This window comes from Armigeres subalbatus, chromosome 2 (assembly GCF_024139115.2).
Source record: "Armigeres subalbatus isolate Guangzhou_Male chromosome 2, GZ_Asu_2, whole genome shotgun sequence".
NCBI lineage: Eukaryota > Metazoa > Arthropoda > Insecta > Diptera > Culicidae > Armigeres > Armigeres subalbatus.
Window position 1 is genome coordinate 305,623,360 of NC_085140.1, and position 23,604 is coordinate 305,646,963.

The 23,604-nt window shown below is 43.1% G+C and overlaps 1 protein-coding gene across 1 annotated transcript in view; it reads left to right on the top strand.

Moving 5' to 3' along the window:
• Window positions 1-23,604, top strand: part of LOC134216685 (protein amalgam) — a 446,954-nt gene that overhangs the window by 291,208 nt on the left and 132,142 nt on the right. The window contains exon 3 of the mRNA XM_062695528.1: window positions 7,537-7,709. The gene's annotated coding sequence lies outside the window, so the exon portion shown is untranslated. The remainder of the gene's footprint in view (window positions 1-7,536; window positions 7,710-23,604) is intronic.

Consider the following 23,604-nt stretch of genomic DNA (forward strand, 5'->3'; position numbering starts at 1 on the left):
CTGACTTGGAAATTACCTCGGAGCCGGACTCCGACAACTGGAAGGTCTTCGTCGAGCTAAAATACAGGGGTTAGACAAAAAAGTTGAGATAGGCAAAATTTTATCGAATATCAAATCAGCATAACTTTGCGTAGAATAATCCGATTTTGATAAAACCGGAACTATCAGACGCAGAAACTTTTATAGTATTCTGTCTCCATCTAAAACCTCACATCGAACGGGATATACCGAAGGATCCCAATCGCCACCGTTCGCCGGATGATCGAACCTACCTTGATGGTTCATTTGTACTTCCCTCCAAGAGAGCGGTCCATGGAAAGCGTCGAAAAACTCTACGGAATTTTGCCGTAGATCTTTGTCTCTCACCATTTCGAGTCCCTCCGGATCATCAAAACTCCAATTTTAATTCTCCAATAAGTAGTTCTGTCAAATACAAACATTAGTGTTACATTTTTCCCAGCGACTGGAAGTAGAATTTGTTCGTTCTCTGAATCTGGAATGAAGTCAGCGGTGCGTTGATAAAGTCTCCGTAAATATGTACTTTTGACTTCAGGTGGAAGTTCCGATAAAATTTCTTCTGCAGTTTTTAAAAAGCTTTCATAAGATGTTATTTGCGCATGTTCCGGTGGAAAATACTCAGAGGAGAAAACTTGGGTTTCTCTTGCAATATTAGATTTCACCCAAACATGCTCAAAGTTCTTATATTTTTTGGAAGTTATTATTTCTGAATCAAAATTGGTAGAGATTGCGATTAGAACTCCACGGCTAGATTTTTTTTTTAGATTCTGAGAAATCGTGGTCGTCCCTGAATACATTAAAGCTGCTTCCAAAAAGTTCCTCGCTATTCACGCTTTCATCCCAGCTAGTTTCAGTTGCCAAAATAACCGAGAAGGACGAGCTTAAGATGTTATTGTGAATTTCCTTCATTTCAGTTGGGCTTTTCATGCGATTGAAATTTTGACAGTAAATCAACATTTCAGTCCGCATTCTGTTTTGATGTATACCATATGTATACCAATTTCTGTTATCGAGGTCGTCGCTCCTGCTCGGGACCTCGTTGTGCTCTCCCGTAGTTGTTGTAGGCGATGTGTCCGCTCGCTGGACAGGTATTGTCGATATGACTGTAGATCAGCTGCAGCTTCAGCTGGCCCAATTCCGTATTCCTGGTGAACTTGGCTGAATATTTGATGTAGATATTCTGGTGCTGTCGGCTGTCCTTCAGATGCAAGGAGCATCATTAGCAGACTGGTCCGTCATGTATGTCAAAAACAACCGGACAACCTTCATAATCCTCGGGTCACGTAGTCTGGCTTTAAGAAAACGGCCGTCTCCTTCGGTGGATAGCTGAGTGAAACGGACGATAGGTGGTCTCATCAGATCTAACTCAAATTGGCTATCAGGATTCGGTAGTTGTATTTCCTGTTGTTGTTGCTGATCTATTTGGTGTTGTTGATGATTTTGTTATTGTTGTTGGGTTGTGCTGTTGTTAAAGGCTTTGCAGATTTCCAATATTTGGTGCACTCTGTCGTGAAGATGTGGGTTTTGTTTTTTTGCCGGGTTTATCGTTTGCATTACGGTTGCATTACGAGCAGTTGTTTGTCTGTAGATTTGTTGTTATTGTTGTTGTTTGTAGGTTGTGACGTATGTTTGCTTCTGATGGGGATTATTGGTGGGGATTTTTGCGGATTATTGGTGAAGGTGTTTCTGGAAATTTCATTCTGCCGGTATTCTTCCAGTTTTAACCAGTCTGGGCTCCAGCTACATTTTTTACCTGGCAGAAAGTAAACTAAAACAACTTCCCTTGACTTGCACTTCAGCACTTAGTTTCACTTAGTCGCTCAGCGAAAAGCTCAGCAATGGCATCATGCGCAATGTTATGCCTGGTAGAAGATGGGCTTGGTTGGTTCTGTTTTACGTTGATGTTGAGTGGAGATTGTGGATTGTGAGGGCAGCAACTAAATAAATTTCGGTGGAGTTTTTGTCTTGGGATTCCTCTGCTAGTTCATCCGCCAAAGTCTTGTTTGCGAGCGTTGAGCTTTTATCAGTACTGCAGTCAATATTGGAAATAGCAGCATAAACTGACCTGACCTCCTCTAAAAGTTGCTCACACAAAGAAATGAAATTAGAGAAGTCTCCAGTTGTACTTCGTTTTGCTGCTGCTGATGTAATTTCAGTTATTGCTGCAGTCACAGCTGAATTGCTTAGAGTTACCAAGTCGCTCTTGACTACATTCAAGAGGTCCGGTAGTAAGTCTGTTGAGTGTTCGGCTTCCGTAGTTGTTGTTGTTGTATTAGTTATTGCTTTTATAGCTGCAGCTGCTGCGTACAGGTGAGTGCTGAAGGTGTGTCAAGTAGGACTGATAATTTGTTTTTTATTTCCGTAGCACTATTTTTGCAACTGCTGGTGACGTTTGACACCAAACATTTTTTCTACGCGTTCAAGCGTTTCGTCGTGAGTGGCAGCTAAGCTTTCGTAATTAGAAAGCAGTTTATGGTTTGCAGACAATGTGCGCTCAATGTATTCTTTAATATTACAGAAAGATTCTGATAAATGTTGCAGGTTTTGTTCAAATGCGAACTTTTCCTGACAGTCTTGACATAGTGGGAGCATGAAAGTCCGCAATACTTCCTCGTGATTGCGGTGCACTCCTACACATGTTTCGTGAAATGTACGTCTGCAGCTGCCGTGACATCGCCAAAGAAAACGATTATCGTGTTGTGCACAGTTCACTATTCCACACTTCATTGTCACACACGGGTACTTACTTACGAGAGAAAAAAAAATACGAACGCGGAGGACGTGCGCGGTCAGTTAATAGCATTTATAAAAAGTCAAAATAATAAAAAGCGCGTCCGAATTCAAAGGTGGTTCAGACAGCAATGGATATATCCAAGGCCTTCAACAGTAATTGAACACCCTTCGTCCTCCAACTGTTGAAAGAGTTGGAATTTTCCGGCAATCTCCTTGCTTTTGTTCGGAATTTACCCACAGGGCGCTCTTTTCGGAAATCCACAGGGCTCCGTTCTAGCAGTCACTATGTCAGCCAGAAATGCGTAAGAGGACACGTCAGTAGGTGGAGGCACCAGCTGTCCGGACCGAGCATAAAGTTGGGTGACCAGTCCTACCCCAACAAAAAGATTGTGAAAGTTCTCGAAGTCTCCATTGACCGGAGCCTTTCGTTCCTTCCTCACTTACGCGAAGTTAAAGTAAACTGTCGGATCAGAGTCAACCTAGTTTGGACCATGTATAAGCCTCATCGAATCAACAACAGAAGGCTTTGGCTAAAGATTGGGAAGGCTATCATTTATATCCGCCTTCACAAGGGCCTCAAACTGACCTGTATCGCCCACCGTAACCTCATCGAAACTCTGTCACCGACTTTTAATTCCTACGTTCAATCCGCCTCATGATCGTTACCCTCAACACCAGCCGAGTCTGCCGCAAAGCCGTCACGCTCGCCACAGGCCTCTCTGGAGAATACTGAAGGGGACCGGATGTCCGCTGGCATGGAGCGAGGAGCTGGCACTCCTCATCAGCCATTATAAATAGCTCCATAACTTGCAACTTTCGCAGGGGTGACAATTCCATGGCATGGCTCTTAGAAGGTCGGTGGCCGAGCTCCTCAACAGAAATTTTCATAACCTCGAACACAGGTTTACGGATGATCGGTTTCGGGCCGTGAAGTCGGCAATGGGGTCACTGGGATCGGTTTCACTGTCTCTGGCAGCTTCCCGGATATGTGCAGCATCTTCTTGGCTGAGGCAGCCACGGCATTCATCGCCGCCACCTACCCATAAAACCTATTCTCGTGCTGTCTAACTCTGCCAGCGTCATTTTCGCACTCCAGAGTGACGAGCCTAAACACCCCTGGGTCCAAAACATCTTAGCGAACATGCTCCCGAACACGACCTTCGCTTGAATTCCGGGACATTGATGATTGCCTGGAAACGGTAGATCTCCTAGTTGGAGTTGGATATCAGGACCAGCGTTTCACGTCATCCTTCCCGTTGGGTGACGTCAAAACCTGGATTAGGAAAGCCGTACAGGAGAATTGGGAAAGTTCCTGGATTGCCACTACATCTGGATACCTCCGGCAAATTAAGGGAATCACATCGGCATGGGCAAACTTACCCAATTTGTGTCCGAACCGGACACACGCGGCTCTCGCATAACTTCGGCGGGAACCCTTTTCATATAATCTGCGACGTCTGTGATGAGAACACCGTACAACATTATGTCTGTCGATGCCCTAAGTATCAGGCTCCCAGGGATGCCTACGGGATACCTGTTAGCATCAGGGATGTACTCTCCAACGACGCTGCCAGCACCGCCGTCCCCCAACTTCTTCCTAAAAGATGGGGTCCTATATGAACTAATTTATCACAAGCGGCTTCACAGGCATCCCGAGATCTACCTCGGGAGTAAATCCCCACAACAGGAGGGTTTCGGGCATGCTTTGGTTTACTCCAAGGCTATAAGTCTGCGCCCCTCCTGTGTAACCGTTCGGTTCCAAATGTATCTTGCTGGCTCTACTGGCAAGTCCAAATTCATGTCCCACCCTAATGAAATAAACTGACAGCATCATGACTCTCATTCTTTCCTTTCGTGACAACACTCATTTGCAGTGGTGTGAATGCTCTGTCAAAACAATAGCATGTCAAAATGATGTCAAGCGCGACACATAGAGTACGCCAGTGAGGCGCACGGATGTACATGTGAGGTAAGGAGGAAAATGTTCAATGTAAAATCAATTTATATTATGATTTTTGCATTCCGTTCTTACAAATTAAAATCTTATAAATACTCGGCCATGGCTAAGAAAGCTCTTTTCTGTCTCAACCAGCGGACGAAATAGTAGTGCGCGTCGTGATTAGCGAAATGTATTAAAAAAAGTACGGTTTGTGTTCCTTAAAAACTATTAGTACGGGCAGTAGTACGTAAACGTTATATTTGAGAAGAATTAGAAGAAATAGTACGATTTTGCCCATAATGTGCCTGATCTAAATGTATAGAGATCTATAAGAATAGTTGCTGTGAAAAGAGAAAGTTCCGGCTAGCCACTGGACCGACAAAACCTCGCTAGATGCGCACGTCTATCCGCAAAGTCATGGATGAGCAGAAAAGGAAGGCATTCGAGAACCCGCCCCCCACCCCCCTTTGGGCAGCATACGTCGGAGAACGGTGAGTCAGCCATCTTGGAAGGCCTTTCTATGCGGGAAGCCGTCTGTCTCCGTGTCGAGTCGGGAAGCATCGATAACTGCCCCGAACTTCCGACGAAAGTTTCACCGAGCTACTACGAACCACCCACCAACATCATCATACGCCACCGGAATCAACAGCAACGCCATCTGTCAACTGCCACCTACAAGCCAAAACCACTACGGATCCGGATCCCAACCAACAATATACGCAAGTACCCTATGTGACGTCAGACGGTAGGAGAAGAGGTGTCCAAAATGGACAATAGGGTGGCTCAAATTAGTATGGGAAAAACTTTTTTCAAATTTTTTGATGGGCCGCTCTCTTATTTAGTTCTATTTAATGCCCTGATGCTCTGGACAAAATTTCAGCCTATTCGGTCAACGTTTGGGCGGTGCTAAACTCGTTGGAATTTTATATGCAAAAATGTATACAGAAACATAAAAAAACAGTGGTTTGCAGTTGGACGGAACAACTTACGATAAAGAACTATGATACTCATTCAGATCTTGAAGAATTTAATACAGAATGATAGGCAGAAAACCGCGAGAAGATTAGAGTTTGCCCGGCTAAGTTATTAGCATTTCTCTGAAGTGGGGTTTGAGCAAATTTCGTTTCTTTTACCTTTGAAAAGAAATAAATTCACCCTACAACACTCCAGTAAAATGCTAATATCTTTGCCTAATAAACTCTAATCTTCTCGCGGTTTTCAGCATAACATTCTGTATTTAATTCTACAAGAACTGAATGAGTATCATTGTTCTTGATCGTAAATTATGCCGTCCAACTGCAAATCACTGTTTTTGGATGTTTCTGCATACACTTTTCCATATAAACTTCCAACGAGTTTAGCACCACCCAAACGTTGACCGATTTGGCTGAAATTTTGTCCAGAGCATCAGGGCATCAAATAGAACCGAATAAAAGGGTGGCCCATCAAAAAAATTGAAAAAGTGTTTTTTGAGCCACCCTAATGGACAATTTGTGAATAAATAGTTTGTAATTGGAACTTAGTGGTGCCGTCTACTTTTATTAGAGCGCAGCCCTGAATTATTTAGTTTTCACTTCTTATTGTTTTTCGTTGTCCGTGTTCAAAAGGGAACATTCAAGCCTCGTCTTCCTCTGGTGAATATAAAATTGCTTTCTTACGGCTTTTGAGCACCCTTGTTGTAAGGCTTTATTTGTATGTCCGTCGTTCTCGTGCAAACTCCTAAAGCAAGTGTTGTTTTACCATTGTGTTCCCCGTGCCAATGAGCCTCACCAAGGAACTGAATGAGATTGGAAAGATGCTGCTCAAACGACCCTGTGAATCCTTCCCATCCGGTGAGCCGGCGGGTTTCACATGTGATCGGGTAACCCAGAACCTTAACCCGGGTTCTAAGTACCTCGCCTTCTAAGTCCTTTATCTGGAGGCGCTAAAACCATATATGTCGCCTCATCTACACAGCCATACATTGTTTTTTTTACTGCAGCAATGCAAGAACGAAAATGCTGCTTTCAACAATTGCAGAGCTCTAAGGATGATATTCAACTTTATGATTTCGTTTAATTGATTTTTCGGCGTTCTATATATTTGAATCTACGGTCGGATAAAATTAAACATTTTCGGAATTTTATTTCCGTTCTTTCATGACCAGAGGGAATAAGAAGCTTGATTGCGACAGTTGGGGTAAGTTATCAATTATTTCCGGAGAGCAGCCCACTCAACGAACCCTGGACCTGAATTAATAAAACCAAACTTTACCTGGATTTCTCGTACTACTTTCATGGAGTTGGAGTTATAACCTTATTGTTTGTTATGTTACGTTAAAGTTTCCGTTTCGTCGACCATTTTTGCTCACTAACTAGCTCTACACTAATTTTGAAGTGTTAGTATTAAGTTTTAAAATGTTAGTTGGACCTGAGGGAGGCCATCCTGCCTCCTTCCACTGCCAAGTGCCTTTTTGGCTTAGTGCTCTTGACAAGTGAACAACTTAAAATTTGAAAATTCACATAAATAAAGGAAGAAAAAAAGTTATTACGATATCTGAATGTTCCCATCAGTGTTTTTCAGGCAAAAAATGGGCTTTCCAGGGGAAACGATAAGTAGAGATTTTAAAATAAAGTTCCCCCATTTCAAACTGATTTCTACATATAATATTTTTTTACTATAAACATTAATTCTAAAAGACATGTTCATTAAAGTTATAATAGTTTCGGAGTCAGACTCTTCTGATGGTCTAATAAAATAAACTTTGCTTTTATTAAAGTGGATATTTTTCCGTTGCTTGAGTATTGACCTGATAAATAACAGAAAAAACTAATGCTTACTTGTTTTGTCTATTTTTTCTTCCACAGATTATCGACTCAAAGATTGTTGCAACTCCAGACAGGACCTGAGGCCAGTATAAGCAGCTAAGCCGATTACGGTGTCTGTCACATGCGGGAGCAGCAGCTGCTGGAGGTGTCGCACGTCATCTTTTCCGGACGAGCAGTATCCTACCGGAAGAAAAATCACCGCAGTCAGTCAGGTAGGTGCTGGGATTTCCTCCCCCTCCCGTTCGGGATAAAGGCTTCGAAGGCTGGCTGAGGTTGAGCTGTTAATCCTTTACTTATATATAAGTTGCCATAAGCAGTGGAAGCGTGTCCTGTAGAGGTTGGCTGCAAAATACAACACATCTTTTCACTGCCGACACGGGACTATGGCTTCATCGGAGGAAGCTTTCGAAATGCCGTTCGCCGGATGCGACCTAGGCTATAGAAATAGGATGCAAAAAGCGGAGCATTCAGCCCAGTCAGCGGTGTTTACTGTCGGCTCATGGCTGTCGTATAGCTATCCTCTACCGAGGGCGAATATGCGCTTATAGATATTTACGTTTATGCACCCATTTATCAATGGTTTGAAAGTGGGGGAAGATCCCACCGGTGTGGATGCAGCACGATGGATGCTTCTTTGAGTTGGGACCTGATGTGAACACGTGAGAAAAAGATGAATCTGGTGTTACATAAATATATCCCATTGCCGGTGAGGAAGGAAAGTTACTAACCATGGGGTGGAATGATGGCTGATGGAAATCCTGTGCCACACTCGTTGATCCTCAAGGGGACGCGAACAGGTGCACAGCTGTTGTTGAGATTTAATGCATCACAGGTCGAGTGCCCTCACGAGCTTTATGCAGGCTTAAAGTGGTTGGATAATTGATTGTTACTATCTAGTTAAATGCTTCCTTGCTGATGCCGAGAGGGTTTTGATTGATTTACTCTTGCACCAAGGGGTATGAACTTTGAAAATGACATGATTTATGGCGATACTTTCAGTATAAACATTCGTTTTTTGAGCTAGACCGCTGAACATATCAAGATCTGCAGGGCGGACTCGATTATCCGAGGCTCGATTATCCGGAGAAAATGGCTCGATTATCCGGTGTTACAATTTAACCCATTTTACAAAGATAGAAATGTAAGCCGTGTTTGGCACAACATAGCACAAAATCAAAACAAACGGAGCCATAACGTATCCAATGTGTGCCAGACTTATTAATAGTCAGATTATTCCACCTAATGGTGATAGTGTCTTTTTCTCTTTTCTAAGGGAACAAAAATCATCAACATTAATAATAATGGTAAATTTATGAATTTCATTTCAAAGCACTGTGATTTTTGGAAGCATTTGTAAGTACACTCTGAGTACGCCGAGTACCCCGGCCATCCGGAATATTTAAATGAAAAAAATGGCTATTCTACCAACCGTTGGCCATGCATGAATTATAAAAAAATAGCTCCATACTCCTAACTAACGGGTGGCCACTAAATAACGGAAATTTAAATACTTCAATACTTTTCTATGAGCACTTTTTGCTTTCAGAGAAATATTTCCTTATGTGAATTAAAGCCTGTCCACGTTAAATTTCGGACACTTAAGTAATGTCTAATTGATTTGTTGTCATTTTATCAGTTTGAGCGTGTTTAAAACATGCCGAAAGCAGCACATAAGCAGAAAGATTCAGCTGTCATGTAAATTGTTCGTCTCAGTGGTTCGTGGAAATTTTCAAAAATCGAATTATCAGATGGGTGTCCGAAATTTAACGTGGACAGGCTTTAATCCTTAGAATATTTAGGGGTGATAACCCACACACTTTTACTCCAACATGTTCAGTTGTTCAAAACATGCCGTCAAAACAGGAAGTACTGCGGCGCGCATTGTACAATTCTTTCAAGCGATCAAAAGTACAAGTACACGGTGGACAATTTTAAACGTGAAAATGTTTCGAAAACTGTAAAAGGATTTTTGGTGAACTGAGCTCCGTTGTATACAAAGGTGATTGGAAAACCAGAACACAAAGCAACTCATCAATAGGATCAGAAGCACCATCCGGAAATGGCAGTCGCCCAGTGGTCATCTGATACCTGCAAGATTAAATTACGCCGCACGGCGGACCGCGGAACGAACCATTCAGTACAGCGGTTCTCAACCTGGGGTACATGTACTCCGGGGGGTACCTTTGCTGGCCCTAGGGGGTACCTTGAATAAAAATACATAATGGCGGACGTATTACAATTCCAATCGGAGTTTATTGATAAAGTTATGATAATTGAAATTTTTTACAATATAAGCATGGCGATCAGTAAATCAAAGCTAATTGAACCCTGTTCTCCTCAACTAGAACAGCGTATGAACGGTTGCGGAACAGAAGATCAAACGGGCATATGTGGAATGAGTAAATTAAAAAAAAAATCTTCAATGTAATCTGCCTGATCTGAACAAAATGTTGAATAATATGTTAGAAACATGCCTTTGAACTAAAATCTAGAATCTAAAGGGTTGGAAGCCTCCGTTTGAGAGGCATGTAGGCTTTTATTTTTAGAAAAGCTCGGTTGCTTCGTTGCAAGAGGTTTAGAAGCATCTTTCTACGCTTCTCGGAAGCCTTCTTTAGGGCACCACGAATGCCGCCTTTCAAGAAGCCTTCTTTCGAAAGGTTCGAAAGCCTGTGTCTCCTTGCAAGAGGCCCGCATGCATCGTTTTGAGAGAGTTGATAGCCTTCTTTCAAAAAGCTCGGAAAGATCCTTTCTCCCTGCAAGAAGCCTCCTTTTAAGTGACTCTAAAGCCGCCATTGAAAAGACTCGAAAGCCTCTCTACAAGAGGCTAAGAAGGATCATATCGAGAGCTGCGGAAGCCTACTTTCAAGAGGGGGTACCTCAATTAATGCAAAAGTTTGAAGCGCTACCTCTCAAGAAAAAGGTTGAGAACCGCTGTAATTAAGGGATTGGGTAAAATATTGCGTATGCTGAAGTGACTTGAGGTATCCCGGAAAAGCCATCGCTGTGATTGAAATGAGTGCTGCACCTCGTTAATTTAAATTGAGCATGAGCATGATGACCGTGCATTTCGTAGTGCTACTCCGTGATCGACCAGAACAATCGCAATTGCACAGGGAACCAATGGATGGAAGTATGGGATTTAGTCTCCAACCTCAATGTGCACAGTCCGAGAGCTCTAGTATTGTTGGATAGTCGATAACGGCGCTGGCCACGTCCTCACGGTCATCGGGGATGGGAAGAAATTGATGATGTAGTCACTCGCCCACTGCAAGCCGAGAACACCTCTGCACTCGCCACGAGTTCCTGCGGAATTTTATTGGAATCTTGAGGTTAAGGTTTTATGGCAGAGGTTCGTCTTGGTTAACGGGTTGCCAATGTGATAGTTATGAAAGGGTGGTGTAGTATTCTAATTGGATTCCGAAATGAACTTTTTCGCTCAAGTCGAATTCTAACAGTTACCTGCTAGAACTAATCAAGTTGTAGGTATAGGGATAGAAGATGGAAACGGTATAAAAGCCCATTTCCAGTTCTAGCGATTGCTAGAACATGAGAAATATATGAAAAGATACAAAGTAGGAGGAATGGAGCGGGCCTGGGATTGAACCCACGACCTCCTGCGTATGAGGCAGAAGCGGTAGCCATATGACCACCAAGCCCGTGCTGCACCTCGTTAATTTAAAATAAAGCAAAACTAACACAAATCGATCTTTCTGTTATCTGATGATAATGTCAACTTAGATGACATGATTTGAAATTACCATACAAAATGCACGACAAACCATTTCATCGGAGAGATTGGATTTTGATTGTCAATTTTTTTCAACTTCATCGTAAATAGAAGAAGGAAAGGGATATAAATTAGCAAAAATTGAGCTATATATAAGAAGAAGAAGAAGAAGAAGAAGAAGAAGAAGAAGTGCACATTCCAGAAAAGTTCCCGAGGAAATGCTGAACAATTTCCCATGAGAATCTATATACACAGAAAAAAATAATGAAAAATTAACAGCGCGTAAAACTTGACATGCGGAAATTTATGCTATTCTACGCTAAAATGGACCTCTCCCTAACAAGATTGCTTACAACTAGTATGCAATAATAACGATTTTTCTATCTTCTGTGTAATAAAAATGAGTTGAGGTTTCCTCCTGACGATTTAACTCGCGAACGGATTGACCGGTTTGCAAGATTTTCTGCTTAATCGATTCGTTCTGGGATCCGCAAGGTTCGTATATATAAACAGTTGGTGAACTTAAAGCGGGCATCGAGCGGCTACCTTCTACCAAAGCTGTGGCACCACCAACGAGCTGGGAACCGGCTTCATAGTGCTGGGTAAGATGCGCCAACGCGTGATTGGGTGGCAGCCAATCAACGCAAGGATGTGCAAGCTGAGGATTAAAGGCCGTTTCTTCAACTATAGCATCATCAACGTGCACTGCCCACACGAAGGGAGACCCGACGACGAGAAAGAAGCGTTCTACGCACAGCTGGAGCAGACATACGATGGATGCCCACTGCGGGACGTTAAAATCGTCATCGGTGACATGAACGCACAGGTAGGAAGGGAGGAAATGTATAGACCGGTCATCGGACCGGATAGTCTGCACACCGCATCGAATGACAACGGCCAACGATGCATAAACTTCGCAGCCTCCCGCGGAATGGTAGTCCGAAGCACCTTCTTTCCCCGCAAAAATATCCACAAGGCCACATGGAAATCGCTTAACCAAGAAACGGAAAACCAAATCGACCACGTTCTAATCGACGGTAAATTCTTCTCCGACATCACGAACGTCCGCACTTACCGCAGTGCGAATATTGAATCCGACCACTACCTCGTTGCAGTATGCCTGCGCTCAAAACTCGCGACGGTGTACAACACGCGTCGAAGTCGGACGCCGCGGCTTAATATCGGGCGGCTACGAGACGGTAGACTAGCCCAAGAATACGCGCAGCAGCTGGAAGTGACACTCCCAACGGAAGAGCAGCTAGGCGCAGCGTCTCTTGAAAATGGCTGAAGAAATATCCGCCATTGGAAGCACCGCAACCGCTGCACTATGCACGGTGCCCCGGATCAGAGAAACGACTGGTATGACGGCGAATGTGAGCAGTTAGTTGAGGAGAAGAATGCAGCATGGGCGAGACTACTGCAACACCGCTCGGGGCGAATGAGGCACGATACAAACGGGCGCGGAACAGCAAAACTCGATTTTTCGCAGGAAAAGCGCCAGCAGGAAGATCGAGACCGTGAAGAAACGGAGCAACTGTACCGCGCTTATAACACACGAAAGTTCTATGAGAAGTTAAACCGTTCACGTAAGGGCCACGTGCCACAGCCTGATATGTGTAAGGACATAAACGGGAACCTTCTTACGAACGAGCGTGAGGTGATCCAAAGGTGGCGGCAGCACTACGAAGAACACCTGAATGGCGATGTGGCAGACGAAGATGGCGGTATGGTGATGGACCTGGGAGAACGCGCGCAGGACATAATCTTCCCGGCTCCGGATCTCCAGGAAATCCAGGAGGAGATTGGCCGGTTGAAGAACAACAAAGCCCCTGGGGTTGACCAACTACCAGGAGAGCTACTTAAACACGGTGGTGAGGCACTGGCTAGAGCGCTGCACTGGGTCATTACCAAGATTTGGGAGGAGGAAGTTTTGCCGCAGGAGTGGATGGAGGGTGTCGTGTGTCCCATCTACAAAAAGGGCGATAAGCTGGATTGTAGCAACTACCGCGCAATCACATTGCTGAACGCCGCCTACAAGGTACTCTCCCAAATTTTATGCCGTCGACTAGCACCAACTGCAAGGGAGTTCGTGGGGCAGTACCAGGCGGGTTTTATGGGCGAACGCTCCACCATGGACCAGGTGTTCGCCATTCGCCAAGTACTGCAGAAATGCCGCGAATACAACGTGCCCACACATCATCTATTCATCGACTTCAAAGCCGCATATGATACAATCGATCGGGACCAGCTATGGCAGCTAATGCACGAACACGGTTTTCCGGATAAACTGATACGGTTGATCAAGGCGACGATGGATCGGGTGATGTGCGTAGTTCGAGTTTCAGGGGCATTCTCGAGTCCCTTCGAAACCCGCAGAGGGTTACGGCAAGGTGATGGTCTTTCGTGTTTGCTATTCAACATCGCTTTGGAAGGGTAATACGATGAGCAGGGATTAACACGAGTGGTACATTTTCAATAAGTCCGTCCAGCTATTTGGTTTCGCCGACGACATAGATATTATGGCACGTAACTTTGAGAAGATGGAGGAAGCCTACATCAGACTGAAGAGGGAAGCTAAGCGGATCGGACTAGTCATCAACACGTCGAAGACGAAGTACATGATAGGAAGAGGTTCAAGAGAAGACAATGTGAGCCACCCACCGCGAGTTTGCATCGGTGGTGACGAAATCGAGGTGGTAGAAGAATTTGTGTACTTGGGCTCACTGGTGACTGCCGAAAATGACACCAGCAGAGAAATTCGGAGACGCATAGTGGCTGGAAATCGTACGTACTTTGGACTCCGCAAGACGCTCCGATCGAATAGAGTTCGCCGCCGTACCAAACTGACAATCTACAAAACGCTCATTAGACCGGTAGTCCTCTACGGACACGAGACCTGGACGATGCTCGTGGAGGACCAACGCGCACTTGGAGTTTTCGAAAGGAAAGTGCTGCGTACCATCTATGGTGGGGTGCAGATGGCGGACGGTACGTGGAGGAGGCGAATGAACCACGAATTGCATCAGCTGTTGGGAGAACCATCCATCGTTCACACCGCGAAAATCGGACGACTGCGATGGGCCGGGCACGTAGCCAGAATGTCGGACAGTAACCCGGTGAAAATGGTTCTCGACAACGATCCGACGGGCACAAGAAGGCGAGGTGCGCAGCGGGCAAGGTGGATCGATCAGGTGGAAGATGACTTGCGGACCCTCCGTAGACTGCGTGGTTGGCGACGTGTAGCCATGGACCGAGCCGAATGGAGGAGACTCTTATATACCGCACAGGCCACTTCGGCCTTAGTCTGAATAAATAAATAAATAATGGTGAACTTTACGGGGAAAGGTAAAAAACAAATCATTTGAATACAATTTTAGGTCGGCTGTTAAGGAAAACAAAACAAACGCACGGAAATTGATCTAGAGTGCGGGCTGCAAATAGTTCATTGTGACATTTGCAACACCCGGGCAAAGCTGAGTTTCTTTAGCTAGTCCTTGATACTTGATACTTGATGGACTACAGCTCTTCGGTGAACCTACGCCGAATAGAGTATCCTTTTCCACTGGACTCGATCCTGGGCCAATCGCTTCCAGTCGCCCTGAACATTGAGCGCCCTCAGGTCCTCTTCAACTGCAAAAAGCCATCGTGTACGCGGCCTTCCACGAAGCCTGCGGCCTCTTCCGGGTTCTCTACTAAATATTATCTTCGCTTGACGTTCTTCTGGCATACGAACAACGCGACCAGCCCACCGTAGTCTGCCGTGTTGAATAAGCTTAATAGTATCCAGCCCTTTATACACCTGGTACAATTCGTGATTCATGGGACGCCGCCAGATACCGTTTTCCTGTTAACCGCCGATTACCTTACGCTCAAACACTCCGAAAGTTCTCCGATCAGCCTCCTTTGACGTCCATGTTTCATGGCCGTATAAAGCCACCGGAAGAATCAGAGTAGTATACAGCGCGAGTTTTGTTTTCGTTTGCAGACTACGAGACTTAAACTGATTACGAAGTCCGTAATAAGCCTACGCCTTTACGTAATAAGCAATACGCCTTTTCACCTCGCGGGTAACATCATTATCGCACGTCACTAATGTTCCAAGATACACAAATTCTTCTACCACTTCAAACTTCTTGAATAGCGGCCACGTTTACTCCAACCTTATGCAGTTCACGAGCCAGAAGGCTCACTCGTCCAGGTTCATTTAGGGTCCGGACATTCCAGGTGCCGAGTTTCCAATGATAGTCCTTATTTCGTTGCCGGGTCGGTTGCCAAATATAAGGTAGCTAGTATTTAAATAAAAAAAATAATGCAAATTTTGAACAGCTTTTTATGGAAACTTAGTTAGACCATATGATCACTTCGTATGTCGTTTTCAGCCAAATGACCTTTTCTTTTCGTGACTAAACTGTTTTCGACCTTATGACCATTTCGTCCAAATGGAAGTCGGCTAGCCCTCCCTGGCTTTTTTTTCGACTAAATGCAATTTTTGGTCACAACCTCTTTGGCCAAACGAACATTTCGGTTAAACGACCTGTTAGTCCGTAATAAGCCTACTCCTTTACGTAATAAGCAATACGCCTTTTTCACCTCGCGGGTAACATCATTATCGCACGTCACTAATGTTCCAAGATACACAAATTCTTCTACCACTTCAAACTTTTCACCATCCAGCACCATTTCGCTACAACCACCACTAATGAACCCACGTTGATTGCCGGCGACCATATACTTCGTTTTGCTGGTATTGATCGTGAGTCCAATCCTCGCTGTCTCCCTCTTAAAAGGCACAGAAGCCTCTTCCACGGCACGGTGATCAATCTCGATAATATCGATATCGTCCGCAAATCCCAGGAGCATATGCGATTTTGTGATAATGGTACCGCTTCTTTGCACACCAGCTCTCCTAATCGCTCCCTCTAGCGCTATATTGAACAGTAGATTTGAGAGTGCATCACCCTGCTTTAATCCATCTAAGGTAACAAATGACGTCGATGTTTCATCCGCAATCTTTACACTTGATTTCGATCCGTCCAACGTTATACGAATCAGCCGTATCAGTTTCGCCGGAAAACCAAGTTCAAGCATGATTTGCCATAATTCATTCCGTTTCACTGAATCGTACGCCGCCTTGATATCAATAAACAGATGATGTGTCTGCAAGTTGTACTCCCGGAATTTATCAAGGATTTGTCTCAGGGTAAACATTTGATCCGTCGTTGATCGGCCCTCACGAAAACCTGCTTGTATTCGCCGACGAAGGACTCTTTAAGCGGTATCAATCTGTTGAACAGAATACGGGATATAATTTTGTACGCCGAATTAAGGAGGGTTATTCCTCGGTAATTGGCGCACTCCAGTCTGTGCCCTTTCTTAAAGAGAGGGCAAATGAGGCCGTCCAACCAGCTAGCAGGTATTTCCTCGTCTTCCCATATTTTCGACATAATATGGTGCAGAACTTCATAAAGCTGCTCACTGCCATGTTTGAGAAGTTCAGCCGGGAGCTGGTCCTTTCCCGCAGCCTTATTGTTTTTCAGCTCTGTAACAGCTTTTTTAACTCATCTAGTGTAGGCGACTCCACAGCTTGTCCATCGTCGCTAATATTTATTCTGCTTACCGATGCACCGTCACTTCCACTATTCAACAAAGTCTCGAAGTGTTGCTTCCACCTGGCAGCCACTTCGGTTTTATCTGTCAGCAAATTCCCTTGTTGGTCGTTGCACATGACGGGAGATGGCGCTGTCTTTCTCCGCACGCCATTGACAGACTCATAAAACCTCCGCATATTGTTCTGCTCCATTTTTTCCTGCGCCTCGCTAATCACTAGTTCTTTATGTTCTTTCTTCTTCCTGCGGTGGGTTCGTTTTTCGGCTGCTCTTGCTTCCTTTTACCGATCTCTATTCGATCGGGTACTCGACACCAACATCCGGCTTCTGGCAACGTTCTTCTTGTCTGTCACTCTCTGACACTCCACATCGAATCAACCCATCCTGGCTGGGTCGCCTCTGTGCAGTGTCTGCCACTTCTCGTGCTGTTGTGCTCACCGCTCCATGGATCGACTCTTATAGATCGTTGATGTTGTCGCTGACGTTGATTACACTTATCCGTTCGACTAGCTTCTGGCGGTACTCAGCCGATACTCCTTCCGCCGACAATCGCTGGATATTGTAACGCATCGTTCGCTGTGATCTTTCGTTCGATACAGTTGACAACCGTTATCGAATTTTACTGACAACGAGGTAGTGGTCAGAGTCAATGTTCGGACCTCTGAATGTCCGCACATCGATAACATCCGAAAATTGGCGCCCATCCACCAGAACATGGTCTATCTGGTTGTAAGTTACAAGTCATCATTTGGGTGTCTCCAGGTGTGCTTTCGGATGTTCTTTCGTGCAAAGTAGGTACTACTGATGACCATCCCTCTGGCAGCAGCGAAATTTACTAGCCATAGGCCGTTGTCATTGGTAGCGGAGTGAAGGCTCTCCAGGGAGAGAGGGACCTACCAATTATGGGACGGAAAAAGTCCTCTCTACCGATCTGAGCGTTAGCGTCTCCAATAACAATTTTCACGTCATGCTTTGGGCACTCTCCATAGGCTTTATCAAGACATTCATAAAACGTGTCCTTCACGTCATCGGATTTATCGTTTGTCGGTGCGTAAACGTTAGGCTGTAACCGAAGAATTTGCCCCGTATCCTCAACACACAGATTTGTTCGCTAATGGGTTTCCACCGCATCACTCGCTTCATCTGCTTGCCCATCACTACGAAAACAACTTCATGCTCTGCTTTTCCGCAGCCGCTGTGATAAATGTTATACTTGAATGCAGTGTTGGTCGTGGAGTCCACGGCTCGGAATTCACGTTCTCCGGTTCAAGGCCATCGGATTTCTTGAATAGCGTCCACGTTCACTCCAACCTTACGCAGTTCACGAGCCAGAAGTCTCACTCGTCCAGGTTCATTTAGGGTCATGACATTCCAGGTGCCGAGTTTCCAATCATAGTCCTTATTTCGTTGCCGGGTCGGTTGCCAAGTATAAGGTAGCTAGTATCAAAATAAAAAACAATCATGCAAATTTTGAACAGCTTTTCAAGGAAACTTTAAAGAATTTCCTGTGCAAATTCCCAATGTTTTGCCATTTAAATTCAAAGAATTTCACGTTGAAATGAAATTTGTTGACTGAAAGGGCCGTTTGGTCGAAGGCCACAAAGTCGAAAGTTGTTTGGTCGGATATGTCATTCGGCCGAATAAACCATCAGACCTAAACTTGTCTGACCGAAAATGATTTGAGTTCAAGAGACATAATGTCATTCGACCAAACAGGTTGTTTGGCCGTAAAAGTTGTCTGGTTAAATTTTTGGCAGAAGGAGCCATTTAGCCGAACGAGGAGACATTTTTGGCTATATGACCTATTCAGCAGATGATATTTTCAGCCATAATCGACCAATTTCGGCCAAACGACCATTTCGACCAAACGATCATTTCGGCCAAACGACCATTTTAGCCAAACGACCATTTCGGCCAAACGCCATTTTCGGACAAATGATCTTTTAGGGTAGATGACATTTTCGGCCAAATTATCAGTTAGACCGTATGATACATGATATTGATTATGAAACCATTATATGATACCATAAATATATAAAATAACCATCAGGGCACCCGATTGAAGCGATTTGGATAGGAAGAGTGGAATCGCCAACTTCCTATTGTTAACATCTCGTGGATAAAGGGCGGGCTCTTCTCCCCATCTATTGGGTCAATCTGAAAAACGAGGGCTAGATTGTATTAGTGTATGTGCGAACTTTCTTCTGGAAGGAGATTCTCTATTCTTCCCGTGGATTCGCATAAGCGTCTTTGCTTATGGAACCACCCCACCCATTTTTGGCCCTTCATACAGGAGTTTGATGAAATACATACAATAGTATAATCATGATCAAATCGTTTGTCAGATATGGCCAGTGCTATCGGCAGGTGCCTTGCTACAATAGATGGTAGTATCATCATCATCATCATCATCATCAATTATCAGTTAGACCGTATGATCACTTTGTATGTAGTTTTCAGTCAAATGACCTCTTTTTTTCGTGACTAAACTGTTTTCGACCTTATGACCATTTCGTCCAAATGGAAGTCGGCTAGCCCTCCCTGGCTTTTTTTCGACTAAATGCAATTTTTGGTCACAACCTCTTTGGCCAAACGAACATTTCGGTCAAACGACCTGTTAGGACATATTTTGCGGCCAAATTCGGCCGCAATACTATTTTCGGCAGAATAATCGTTTCAGCCAAATACACTTCAGCAAGATGGCTTTCGGCTTAACGTGTTGTTCGCCGAAGTGGCATTTCTCCGAATGGCCCTTCGCGTTTGAAAAAAAATCTCGTACAATTTTCGAATGAGTGACTTAAGAACAAAAAATACACAAAAGTGTCACTTATTCTTTAAGCACTTATCCGTAATCGATTTTCTTGAAACAAGTTGCATTCGACACAGGATTCTTCCCCATTGTTTCCTATTGAAAATTGACCAGATCAGACTATGGGCTCGGAAATTATAGCCAAAATACTATAGTAAAAAGTAAAAAATAGTAAAAAAAAGTCACTCATTTTTCAAACACTTATCCTCAACTGATTTTCTTGCAATAAGTTGCATTCGATGCAGAATCATGTCTTATTGTTTCCTTTTAAATACTGGACATATCGGACCATGGATCCGGAAGCTATGGCTAAAATGCAGTTTTTATAGAAAAAAATCGTAAAAAATGTCACTCCTTTTTGAGGCACTTACCCTTAACCGATTTGCTTGTAACAAGTTGCATACTCTCCTACTGTTTCCTATTGGCGCTTTGATGTTGTATGAAGAAGAAGAAGCAGAAAGGTGATAATCGAAAAAATCTCCACGGCAAACCATACGAAGAAGTTTTTAGAACTCTTCTCAAAATAAACCAAATAAACTTTATGTGTGGTCTCGAATTAGCAATTATTTAATTTATGTGTAGTTCTATATAGATTATATTAGGGTGGAGCTATTGCAAAAATTTATAACGGCGACACATATATCTTATATAGATATTTTTGGCAGTGTAGGTTTATGGTTGATAATTTTAAAAAAGTCCCCCATTTATATCGCACAATACTCAATATTTTTCAACCATTTATTTCACTCCTAATTGGTCCAATTATAGAAAATAAAAATGTGCATTCCGAACAATCACTCTCCGTTGCTACACCACTGAGCCGGAGTGAATCTTTCCACTTTTACAAAACGGTATTTTCATGTAAACACCTACCTGAAAATCGTCACAGTTCTCGATACAATCATTGCTGGAAGCTGTTTATCACCACACAATAATTATAAACTCACGCACTTTAATCTTTTCCATTTGTTTTTTCACTAGAACTAATATAAATATATTAGAATACATTTAAAATGTATCCTCAAACCGAACAAAAATTCACCTCGGCCTAAGAACTTCTAGCCGCATCGTGCTGCCAGAAGGCCAGGAGTCTTGTTTAGTAATGAACAAAATCCTTCAACGTTCATAGGAAAACTATCCAATTAGTTGACCGTATCAGGTTATTTGTAATTCTCTCGATTTCACAAAGTGACAAAAATATAGTTTTTAAGCGTTTGGAAGTAATTTGGATGAGTGAATATCTCCTTTCAACCAAATAACAATTATTATAAATAATACCATCTGGCATAATGTCGGCGTTGAACGTGCTTATTTTTGTTTACGCCGCATTTTCTACCGTAACCAGAGATATAATGAGAGTAAGGTGTTGAGAGATTGAGTGAAATTTTGCTTAGGCCGGGAAACGGTTTGGAAGTGGGCCGGAAATGAAATCGCTATGACTGAAATTAGTGCTGGACCTCGTTAATTTAAATCAAATAAAAGCATTTTCAAACGATGTTTACCAAGAAAAGCTATTTTTAAGCAGAAGTGAACCCCATTGCAGTATTGCACGGCACACGAAATTTAGGAAAAGTTGCTTCCTGTCATAAATATCAATTAAATAATGCAGTCGCATGCATGTTAGGCCGGGAATGGGGTAAGAAACCCTATTTCTATTCGAAATTTTATTTGGTAATATTACGCTTATAACACAGTGTTTTAAAAACTTCTTCGTATGACCGTCTGAGACGAATTAAGTACCGTCAACTGGGGGGAAGATGATCATTTTTAAGACAAAACATGCAATAACAATGTGTGTTTACATTTTAAATCGAAACAAATATTTTCAAAACATGTACTGCTATACGTTGCAATAATCAACAACTTTAGTTTTCTGAAAAGCGTTCGCATTTATTAAAATAAATTAAATTATCACACATTTTTTGAATAATCTGGTTTGGGGTGAAGTTGATCAAGACAGCTCTACTAAAACCATTATGACCTAGTAGTCAAAATACACTAGGTTATTTGTATGAATGTTGAATTTACTACGTAAAGAAGTCTACGAAGTCAATATTTGAAACGAAAATAGCGTCATTTATGACTATCTCTCTCTTTCTTCCACAAAATACATTTTCATGATTATAATCGAAAAACTCGGATTTCTACCTAGCGGTAACATTACTTGAACGGAGAATATTGTTGACTACCGTTTCATAAAAAAATTTGGCACTTTTGACTGACACATCAAATGATCATCTTCACCTCAATGATCATCTTCCCCCCAGTTGACGGTACTCTCCATTTAATTCCACCAATTAATTTTCGATATCTTTGCAGATACGTATTTCGACCACAACTGTGTGGTCGAAATACGTATCTGAAAAGATATCGAAAATTGAATAGTGGAATTAAATGGAGAGTACTTAATTCGTCTCAGACGGTTGAACACATTCCACTAAAAGAGCTTTATATATTTTCTTTCTTCGTATGGTTTGCCGTGGAGATTTTTTCGATTATCATCTTTCTGCTTCTTCTTCTTCATGCAACATCAAAGCGCCAATTGAATACGTTACCACGCGGACGATCAGCTTATGCTGCTTATGCAGACGACGATACAACTTCGCCTCTTTTGAGTTCCCCAGCGGTTCTTGAATGGAGGAATCGAGGACTGCGGACGACAGCTTGTCCTCATTGGGTACCTCGGAGCACAAATCCAGTTTGCTGAGCCGATGTGGATGGGAAGGGTGCGCGTCGCTATTGCGGCCTTCTCCGACGGTTCGTCCACACCTATGCAAGGGATTCGTAGATGTTTAGCTATTCTGGTCGACTCTTTCGAGACCAGCCGGATGCTCGGAGCTGGCCACAAAAGCTTAGGTAAAAAATTCCTATGGGTCCAGAAACGAGGATAATGTTCGCGTAAACTGGTCCACTTACATATTCTCATACATGGTTCTTGCTTGTTCTCTATACAAGCAGACTTTCACCGCAAGCCAATTTGTAGCACTATAACACGGCTTCACTTCTTCTAGATTAATAATCACTGAACTTTGTAGACTTCCAGAACCATCTATCTAGCTTGCTTGAAATTTTCTTTCCTCTAGGACCAGTAGCTGATCCCCATCCCTTTTCCAAAAGCTCCTTGCACATATTCTGTCGTCTAAACTTCCTTTTAAATTTCATATCCCAAGTACAGCTTGTATTTGTTTAGTGTATGTATTTATCGGTGTGCTGTTTTATAACTTGTTTGATGTCCTAAGCTAATTGTTTATGGCTTAATCCTTGTAAAGTTTTAAGACTTTACTATGAGGTGAACCGGTCAAGGGCCGAAAACCTCATTAATAAAGACAAAAAAAAGACTTTACTATAAGATATTCATTGTTTTCCTCTATGCTTAATTAGTATTCAATAGTTATAGTTTAATTAGCCAACCATTATAAATGACATATTTCAAAGATAACTCATTCTCTTCATGACGAACAGTAGTATGCTGTTCGTCTCTGGCTCTTTTATTGTTGCCTCTCTCGCTCTGCTTCGACTACTTCCCTATAGGTGGAGTGGAGATGCCTAAGCGGTAACACATTTCATCTACTTTTGGGTGTTGTAGACCTTCATATTTGTTGTTCGCCATTGTGTTAGATGGTGTCGGTTGGAATCAACAATCGAGATAGGATTTCAAACCGATCAAAATATTTTATCAAGGCTTAACATTTTTTCTAAGTTCTACCGAAAGGCTATAATTTCACTCCGAAAACGAACTTTTGATAGATGTTTTGATAGATATCTCTTCACAGGTTTCCACGCTGATACCCTTTTCTTTCCCTTTATGCTGAAGCTTGACAGAAGGAAGGTCGTGCGATTTATATCGTCACCAAAATTTACCTCCGCTTGCTTTTAAATCCACTTCTATAAAAAAAATCATTATGCCTACCGTATCCTAACGGAGCTTTCAAATCTGTACTTTCGCCTATAATTCTATCATAAAA